Source organism: Cervus canadensis, chromosome 16 (genome assembly GCF_019320065.1).
Source record: "Cervus canadensis isolate Bull #8, Minnesota chromosome 16, ASM1932006v1, whole genome shotgun sequence".
NCBI classification, from domain to species: domain Eukaryota; kingdom Metazoa; phylum Chordata; class Mammalia; order Artiodactyla; family Cervidae; genus Cervus; species Cervus canadensis.
The window spans coordinates 32,718,293-32,728,888 of record NC_057401.1 but is presented as its reverse complement, the minus strand read 5'-3'; the positions used below and the strand labels follow the sequence as shown (position 1 = coordinate 32,728,888).

Sequence of the window (10,596 nt, the reverse complement as noted above, 5' to 3'; positions counted from 1 at the left end):
ATTTGAGAGGAGGAGATTTGGGGCTGTCCCCTGAAATTTAATTTGGATAGTCAGGGGCGTGAGGAAACAAGGTCCAGCTCAGTTCAGTTCAGTCGCTCAGTTGTGTCCAGCTCTTTATGGTCCATTGAGTCAGTGATGCCATCCAACCATCTCATCCTCTGTTGTCCCCTTCTCCTGCCTTCAATCTTTTCCAGCATCAGGGTCTTTTCCAATGAGTCAGTTCTTCACATCAGGTGGCCAAAGTATTGGAGTTTCAGCTTCACCATCAGTCCTTCTCAAAATGGAAGTATCAATGGACAGGAGATACCTGTGTGGTGGGAGAATAATTTCCAAAGCAGTTACATAAGTGAACTCAGGGATGGAAACCACCTCTTATTTATGCCAATGAAACAGCAAATTATTGAATGACAAAAGATGGTCAACATACAGTGAATTGTGGACTTTTTAAAAAAAAACTCCTTGCTAAGATGCAAAGAATTCAAAGTGACTTAATAGTACAGTTGGTACAGGAAGGTGTTTTCCAAAAGAGTGTTGCTCATATGGTTAACTAGGAAAAACTAAGACAAACTGCTCTCCATTCAGGCAAATAGAGGAACCGGGAAGATCTGACATTGTGTATCAGTGTACATCTGCTGTGATAGCTGGAAAGCTTTAGCTTTGAATCTAAGCAGTGCTACATATAGTTCTCTTACACTGAGTAACTCCAGAAATAAGAAGGTCAAGTATTCAGCATGGCTCATTTTTCTTCTTGTTCTGAACTTGGCAAAACTTTGCAAAATTCAGAGCTCCTGTTGAATTCTCAAGGGCACTGGAGCCTTGGCTCAGATGCATGAGCAAAATGGGAAATGGCCCCTTTGTCCTTTGATCACATAAATTCAAACCAAATAAGGGCCAAGCTGGAACAGACTGGGTGTGCAAACTTCCAAAGAGAGACCACAACATGCATAGAGCCATGCCGCTTCAGCATTTCCCCCATTCCTCAAAAGTAGGAAGCCTGATGAATCAGTGGTGATTCTACTCAGTTCAAGTCATTCTTTCCGTGCACCCATGATTACATTCTAATTAAAAAGGAAAGTTTTGGGAGCTTAGCTTTTGGAGTAGAAGACTTTAGGAATGGTGAGGTCTTTATAAAGTATTAAATCAAAAAGGCAAGACTTTTTTTTCTCTAATGAATTTTTTTTTTTGATGTTTCTTTTTTTTTTTTTTTTTAATTTTTTTTTTGTCATACATTGATATGAATCAGCCATAGATTTACACGTATTCCCCATCCCGATGAATTATTTTTTTAATCTTTTTATTTTATTTTTAATTACTTTATTTATTTTAATTGGAGGCTAATTACTTTATGATATTGTAGTGGCTAATGTGAGCTATTTATCTCAGGGTGAGGACAGTTGAAACTCACCTTTATTTATCTAAAGTTGTATGAAAACACATCTAAGTAATTATTCCTCCCTCTATTAGACTGCAAGGAGATCCAACCAGTCCATCCTAAAAGAGATCAGTCTCGGTGTTCATTGGAGGGACTGATGCTGAGGCTGAAACTCCAGTACTTTGGTCACCTCATGCGAAGAGTTGACTCACTGGAAAAGACCCTGATGATGGGAGGGATTGGGGGCAGGAGGAGAAGGGGATGGCAGAGGATGAGATGGCTGGATGGCATCACCGACTCTATGGACATGAGTTTGAGTAAACTCTGGGAGTTGGTGATGGACAGGGAGGCCTGGCGTGCTGCAATTCATGGGGTCACAAAGAGTCGGACATGACTGAGCGACTGAACTGAACTAAACTGAACTAATGGTCACTACCTCAACTTCCAACCGTGTGTTTAATATGCTGTTAGCTTTCTATTCCTTGATTCTTATTTCACTACCACCACAATCTACCTCTCCTTACAGTTAAAATCTTTCAATAGCTCTCATTGCTATAGAAAATAATACAAAATGTTTTTAGCCTGGTATTAGACGATAACCCATTGACTCAAAATCTATAACAATATTTACAATGTGTATGCAATGTTCTAAGAAATGCTATGATGGGTGAGATAGGTAAAGTCTCTGTGTTTACATTATAAGAGGAACAGGACGAATGGAGGAGAACATTTCAATAAAATTAAAGACCTATTTGTTGTTGTTGTTTAATCGCTGAGTCGTGTCTGACTTTTTTGTGACCCCATGGACTGTAGCCCACCATGCTCCTCTTCCATGGAATTTCCCAGGCAAGAATACTGGAGCAGATTGCCATTTCCTTCTCCAGGGGGTCTTCCCAACCCAGGGATCGAACATGCATCTCCTGCACTGGCGGGTGGATTCTTTACCACTTGTAGCACCAGGAAAGCCCTAGAGTTCTATAGCACCATTAGAAAGGGGTAATGCATGTCATCTCATTTAATCTTTAAAACAATCTCATAAAAAAGAGGCAATCTTATCTCCATTTTACAGTTAAGAAAACTGAGGCTCAGATTAAGTAACTTGCCAATATTCACTCAACCAGCAAGAGAAAGAGATGCGGCCAGTGTGAATATATGGCTACTTGGCTTCACAGGCCTTAACCACTAAGTCTATTCCTTCCAGTACGAGTCTTCTAAGTCTATTCCTTCCTGATTGTATTCAGGCATGTGCAAAATTTCACCTTTACTATTTGCAACACCAAACACAAATGTGCCCAGAATAAAGAAATGTTAATGTTTTAAATGTCTTATTTTGGATAACTGGATATAAAGAGTCTCTGAGAAATATTACATTTTCTTTTTCTTGGTGATTTTCATATTCTCATATAGATTGTGTATTCTTCATATAAGTGATTTTTCTTGCTTGTTTGTTTTGTTGATTCACTGACTGTTCTAAATCCTGGGAATCCTGAGAAACCAAGTACATTTTCCATTTTAAAATAAAAACCACAATATGTTAAACTTACTAAAATGGTAGAAATCTTATACTAAATATAACTTTTGAAATTCATAAATAATTCTGTCAGTGTATTTGTTTACGACATTTATTCAAGAGTTAAATATCAATCAAAGTTGCAACTAACTTTAGATTTACAGAGATGAAAACTGTAGTCTACCAAAGAAATAACCAAATAAGAACTTGATAGGGGTTGTTTAAAACTGGTTCAATCTTGAAAACTCCCAAGTTGGAAAATGATTCATAGCTCTATGCTTTGGAGAAAAAAAATAAATGGACATCGTCATTTTGTTATGTAGGGCATATTTTTAAATTTCTCCATCTTCTCTTCATAAAAACCATCTCAAAGTTCTCTAGCATTTCATTCTCAAAGCTATCTTGCCAATCTGACAGTTACAAACTATATTTGTAACTAAAATAATAATGCATGCTGCTAAGTTGCTTCAGTCGTGTCCGACTCTGTGTGACCCCATAAATGGAAGCCCACCAGGCTCCTCCATCCCTGGGATTCTCCAGGCAAGAACACTGGAGTGGGTTGGCATTTCCTTCTCCAATGCATGAAAGTGAAAAGTGAAAGTGAAGTTGCTCAGTCGTGTCTGACTCTTAGCGACCCCGTGGACTGCAGCCTACCAGGCTCCATGGGATCCATGGGATTTTCCAGGCAAGAGTACTGGAGTGGGGTGCCATTGCCTTCTCTGAAAATAATAATGCATAGGACAGATTAAGTCAGAAAACAAAATGGAAAAGCACCTTTCAATATCTTTCTTTACCCATAAGCACACTTCTGGCCTACCCTATATCTTCACCAGTGTAACCGGCCACAAGTATTTCTGCGTCCTTTTGTTAGAGATGTTATTAAGATAACATGCAGATTCAAGGGGAGAAACACACTCTTCTCTGCTTGGTAAGGAAAGAACTGTTTGGTTTGGTTTTATTAGGTTTTCATTTAGACACATGAAATAGATTTTACCTTAAGGTGGTAAGTTTTAAAAAAGAGGCACATTAAGCAACTGGCTGAGACACCAGTACTTAGGTTAACCTGACAGTACTCTTTGTATTAGAATTTATTGTATTAAATCAAGATGATAACAAGGAAGAAATAAAGACGGTGAAGTAGGAAGATGCTGAACTCACCTCCTGCCATGAACACTTCAAAAATACATCTGTATACGGAGCAATTTTCACTGAAAGCAAACCGCAGTCTGGTGGAAAAACTGTTAGACAACCAAGGCTGTAACAAAGATTCACACACAGTCAGGTCAGAAGCGAAGGGAAGGCACTGGGTCAGGACCCATGCCCCTAAGAGGGACACGGAGCAGGAAGGAGATTACCTTGGCTGGGAGATCCTCCCCGGGGAGTGAGCCGTTCTAGCCAGCCTTGGGATTGGAAACCAGGAGGATGAGTCCCCTCAGCTGGTTTGCAAACCAGTGGGACAGACTGATAGCAGGGTTATAAGAAATCTAGACTCTGCTTGTGAAGAGTACATGCACACTTGCTTACTCCAGAAACAAAGTGGAGGAAGCAAACAGAAACTGCTTAGGACTCTGACTGATTTCTCAGGAGAGCCCCAGCACGTGCCCCCAGACCAGGCCCACTGCCCACCCTGGCCCCAGCTCCAGCACGCTCCCCCTAGGGCAGAGGTGCTAATGCTGGAAGTAGGGAGGACACACACCAACAGAGAACAGAACCAGCTTGGACTCAACCCTCGGGGCTTTTGCCCCAGCAGCTTGGTACCTGAACACATCTCCCCCTCCCCAGTAACGTGGTATTGGCCACTGAGCCGAAGAGAAGCCTTGGCTGAGGCTTTAGTCCTTCCATATCCATTTGCATCTCCTAGCAACATGATAGCTGAAAGCACACCTATGGGAAGACAGACTAGTGCTCCCTTAAGATCCAGCTCTTCCGCCAAAGCCACTGGGTACATGCAGACTGTGGAGGGTCAATGCCACACAAGGATTCCCCTTCAAGGCGAAGATAGGTAACTGTGTCACCTAACATCACAGAAGCAGAGAAAGCTAAGCAAAATGAGAAGACAGAGGAATTCATTTCAAACTAAAAGAATAAAGGAAAAAAAAAACAACTAAGGAAACAGAAATAAACGACTTACCAGATGAAGAGTTCAAAACATTAATAATATTGGGTTGCCAAAAAGTTCTTTGAATTTTTCTGTCCCATTTTAAGGAATAACTTGAACGAACCTTTTGCCAAATTCAATAAGAATGTTAGCTGAACCAGGGAAAAGAATAGATGAACACAGCAAGGATTTTAACAAGGAACTAGAAAATTCAAAAAAGAACCAGTCAGAACTGAAGAATACAATAATTGAAATGAAAGACTTACAAAAGGTGTTAAGAGCAGATAAGGTGATACAGAAGAAAGCATAAGTGACCTGAAAGACAGAATAATGGAAATCATCAAATCAGAACAGCCCAAAGAAATACAAATTTTAAAATGAGAACAGTTCAAGGGACTTTGAGACATCAAGTGAACCAACAACAAGTTATAGGGCTCCCAGAAGGAAAAGAGAGAGAGGAAAGAGTCAACAAAATATTTGCTGAAATTACAGCTGAAAATGTCCCAAACCTGAAGAAGGAAACATATATGCAAGTACAGGAATCACAGACTCCCAAACAAAGAGATCCACACCAAGACGTGTCATAATTAAAATGGCCGAAGTTAAAGAGAGAATTCTAAAGGCAGCAAAAGAAAAACAAAAAATCATATCAAGGGAACTCTCATTAGGCTATTAGCCAATTTTATGGAGAAACTTGGCCAACCAGAAGGGAGTGGCATTTTAATACATGAGCTGAATGGAATAAATCAGTAACATAGGATACCCAGCAAGATTATCATTTAAAATTGAAAGATAGATAAATATCTTCTCAGAAAAGCAAAAGCTAAGAGTTCACCAAGACTAAACTTACCTTAAAGAAATGTTAAAGGATCTTTTGCAAGTGAAATAGAGAAAGGCCACAGCAAGAAGTCAGAATCTATAGGAAAGGAAAATCCCAGTAATAAATGCAAATATATAGTGAAGATAATAACAACAATTGACATGGTAATTATAGTAATGACATGATAGGAAGAGGACCATAGTTTCCTCTACTCATTCTCTGACTCTCTCCTATTCCCTGGCTTCTTCTTCTTCATATACATATTCTACTTAGCACAGATTGCTAGGAAGACTTTCACAGAACATGTAACTCTGAGGCTTTTATTTTGAGATTCATAAACAGACTAAGAAAGATCCAGAGTCCTCTCTGAAATTGAATGATATTTGTTTATATATAGGTATGTTCATTTTTCTGGAAATGGAAGTCCATTCTCTATGTTCCAATAATTAAGAACAAAACCAACATATACTTATTCTATAAATGAGGCAACTGAAGTCCAGAGAAATGGACTTCAGGTTCAGAAATGAGATTCAGGTCAAGTATTACACTGTGTTGATCTGAAAGCTTTTACCTACATCCTTAAATTTAGGTTAAGTATTTTTTAAAATGTGTTTTTGCCTCAAACATCACACTTGGTTTAAGTATATCTTATGTAAAAAGAATGATGAAATGGAATTTTAATGTAGAGTGAAGAGGTACTAATGTACCTGAGAATGGATAGGTGAAATAAGATGTTACTCAGATTTCTGAAACTGACACCTATTATTTTCTCAGAAATTTCTTTAAGACATAATGCTGTTTTAAAGCTTTAAGAGATGAAAGAACAGAGAAAATATTCTTGAAGGATGTTAAAGAACAGGTTGCGCTATTTTGTGCCCTGAGTTACCCAGTCCAGAAATTCGTGAGTCACCTTCTATCCTATGCTCTTCCTCACATGCCAGTTGGTTCCACCACTTTGATCTCTCTCTCCTGGGTTTGTCTTCCCTTTGTCTGTCAATACCTTAATGCATGGCATCCTTATTTTCACCTGGTCTACAGAAACAACATCCTGACTGAGTCTGTGTTTTGTTTTGTTGCTCTAAATCTGCCCATGCTCCCCCATCTCTCCATTCGTTCACTCTTATATATTGTCAAAGTTCTGCTTTTAAGACTGAACTCACATCCTTTTGTATAGCTCTTTCCTGGACAGTCCATTCTCTTACCACATTTCCAAAACAATCCTTCCTACAAGGATTTCGGACACCTACTGATATTAATAAACTTGCCGTACTTTTTCAGGTCTCTACATCTTGTTTTACCCTATTTCTTTGCTAGAAGTCATCACCCCAGCGCTCCCTCCCACAAAGCCTCAGCTCAGGCATTTTCAAATTTAAGGAGTCTGTCGGGACACATCTCCTACCCTTGCCTCATGGTGCTGCTGATTCAGACTTAGGTGCCTCTTCTCTGAAATTCAATGACCTCTCCATCAAAGTATCACTTGTACAATGAAGATTCTGATTCTCACGCCATGTCCCCAGGCACACTGATTTTCTTCATATAGTTATCATACCCTGCTTATCTTCATAACCCTGAAGCACACAATTAAACAAAACAGATGAACAAAATTGAAAAATGTTCAATTTAAATTTGCATCAATTCTCTTTATCTTTGCATCAAAGCCATAAAGCTGATTATATATTTTATTCAATTGGCCCCAATCAGTGTTTTTTTTAAAGTTTAAGGGGATACAGTCTTTTAAATAATAGCCAGTGTTAATAGTTAGTATTTATAGTGTGCTTCCTATGAACCCAGGAACAATACCAACTATTTTACAACCATTATGTCTTTTTAACCTTGAAACATAGCCCTATTTTATGGAGATGAAGACTGAGGTCCAGGGTATTCAAATGAATTAATTTCTCAAGGTTATCTAATCACAAAATGCAAAATGATAACCACAGTTTAGCTGATGTCCTGAAATGCTATACCACATATGGAATTATGAAGAAATTATGGAATTATGAAGAAATTATGAAGAAGAATTTAACTACAAATATCTGACCTCTTTCCCTATGCAGTAAAATTCCACTCTAAATGTCTATTCAATTCTTTTCACATATTAAAAACAAGCCCAGAGAATGCACCTATTTAGTTCTGTGATGAGCTCATACATTATTTCATCTTGGCAACAATTTAAAATCAAAAGGTAGCAATATAAATAACACATTAAACAGCATACATAACAATGGAAGCAAATAGATGTTTATAGAGAATACCATGGCATCATAAGCTTTTCAGAGAACCATCAGAGTGATAGTTTAATCCTTAAGACTTTTGGACTATATGTAGATTAGGAAAATGTGGGTACTCATTTTGCATATGGGAACAAACATTAAGGCCCAGAAAGGCTGAGTGCCTTTGTAAGGGTGATTGCATAATTTGTAAGAGTGAAGTCTACAACTAATATCTCCTGGATTACAGTCCACTATTAGTTAGCTTTGAGAGAATAGGAAGATAAGACCTCCTCACCCTTTAAAATAACAGCCTCAAAAAAAAGAAAGAAAGAAAGAAACAAGAAAACACTCTTTGCAGCCCATCCCCTTTGACTTGCAGAAACCATTTTGCAAGTCATTCCATTCCTGTCAAACCACACCCCTCCAAAAGCCGCCCCCAACTCTCACTCCCCTCTCCCCACCCCAGAATCTCAGGAATTCATTCCTTAAATCGTGTGTGAAGCTTTGGAAAGCTAAATGGTTAGAACACAGAGTGTCCAGTGTGGCACATTAATATTTTCAAGTTCAACCATATGTATTTGAAGTGTTTATAAATCGAGCTGGCATGTGGCATTTGTTAGGAAAGTAACTCAGCTTTTAAAATGCCTGCCAGCCCTGTGGCAAGGCAAGTTACACCCACTTAATGAGAAATGTAGCCCTTAGCTTCTCTCCAAGCTAGTCAGACACCGCATGCTGCCGTGGATCTACCAAAAGAAGATTAACAAAGGGCTGACATGTGCATGATTTGCATTCTGATTCAGATTACAAAATAGAGCTGTGATACCATAAAGCTGATTGATGACCCTTAAGTCAAAAACAGCTGCTTAGGTGGGTCTCCTGACATCTTGGGGAACTTTTTTTCTTTATTATATCCCATGTTTATATTTTTATGATGTACATAGGATCATAGGATCCTGTTTCAATGCCCCATGGAGAACTGATTTGTAGGTCACACTATATGGGCTCCAAAATAAATCTCTACATGCTTGATTGTTAAAACATAAGGCAAGAAATACAATAGAGATGTAAATGAAAATTACATATATTTTTTTCCTGCCACTATTGCTTTCTATGCTTTTAATTGTTTGGGGTTGTTTTTCAGTTGCTAAGTCATGTCGGACTCTGTGACTCCATGGACTGCAGCACACCAGGTTTCCTTGTCTTTCACCATCTCCTGGAGTTTACTCAAATTCACCTCCATTGAGTTGGTGATGCCATTCAACCCCTTCATCCTACGTCGCCCCCTTCTCCTCCTGCCTTAAACTTTCCCAGTATCAGGGTCTTTTCCAATGAGTTGGCTCTTTGAGTCAGGTGGCCAAAGTAATGGAGCTTCAGCTTAAGCATCAGTCCTTCCAATGAATATTTCCTTTAGGATTATCTGCTTATTTATTTATTTATTGAAGGATAATTGCTTTACAGAATTTTGTTGTTTTCTGTCAAACCTCAACATGAATCAGCCACAGGTATATACCCATTTGAACCTCCCTCCAATCTCCCTCCCCACCCCACCCCTCTTGATACAGAGCCCCTGTTTGAGTTTCCTGAGCCATATAGCAAATTTCCATTGGCTAACTATTTTACATGTGGTAATATAAGTTTCCGTGGTACTCTTTCCATACATCTCACCCTCTCCTCCCCTCTCCCCATGTCCATAAGTCTATTCTCTATGTTTGTTTCTCCATTGCCGCCCTGTAAATAAATTCTTCAGTACCATTCTTCTAGTTTGATCTCCTTGTAGTCCAAGGGACTCTTAAAAATTCTTCTCCAGCACTACAATTCAAAAGCATCAATTCTTTGCTGCTCAGCCTTCTTTATAGTCCAGCTCTTACATCTGTACATGACTACGGGAAAAACCATGGCTTTGACTACTTTGTCGGCAAAGGAATGTCTCTGTCTTTTAATATGCTGTCTAGGCTTGTCATCACTTGCCTTCCAAGGAGCAAGCATCTTTTAATTTCATGGCTGCAGTCACTGTCCACAGTGACTCTGAAGCCCTCCAAAATAAAATCTGTCACTGTTTCCACTTTTTTCCCCATCTATTTGCCATTGTTTGGGGGTACAAAATGAATATTCAAAAACACTAGTACAGGTTGGCAGAGAACGTACATGTGCTACAGTTTTTCCCAATAATGGGATCTCAGTACATTCGGTGTCTGCTTATTTTGAGATCTCAAACCTTACCAAGGTGTTTTCAGAACTGGTAAGTGCCTTCATATCTCTTACTATCCCCGCAAGACGTGAACTCTCCAGCAGTTGGCAGCTGTAAATTTTCCTCAGAAGAAGCATGATTTGTCTTTGGGGTTGTACCTATGATGAAATAGTCAAGAATTTTTATAGCAGGGATAAGAAGCTAACAAAACACAAAAGTCACATTCTCATTTTCAATTATGTTTTTGACACAGCAGAAGTTTCCCAAAGGGGCAGCAGTTTAATCTTAATCTGACAAGTTTTGAATAATAGCATGAAGTTTGGAGGAAAAACAGAAATGAATGTTGAAACTGAGGAAATTCTCTCTCTAGGATTGTATTTGATTTGCTATCTTCT

At 38.8% G+C, this 10,596-nt stretch overlaps 1 long non-coding RNA gene across 1 annotated transcript; it reads right to left on the bottom strand.

Moving 5' to 3' along the window:
* Window positions 1-203: 203 nt before the first annotated feature.
* LOC122454191 lies at window positions 204-10,303 on the bottom strand. The gene is made up of 3 exons (XR_006273336.1): window positions 10,234-10,303; window positions 4,041-4,137; window positions 204-307 (listed from the first exon to the last, which is right to left on the bottom strand). It is a non-coding gene; the product is annotated as an uncharacterized LOC122454191 (long non-coding RNA).
* Between the last annotated feature and the right edge of the window lie 293 nt (window positions 10,304-10,596).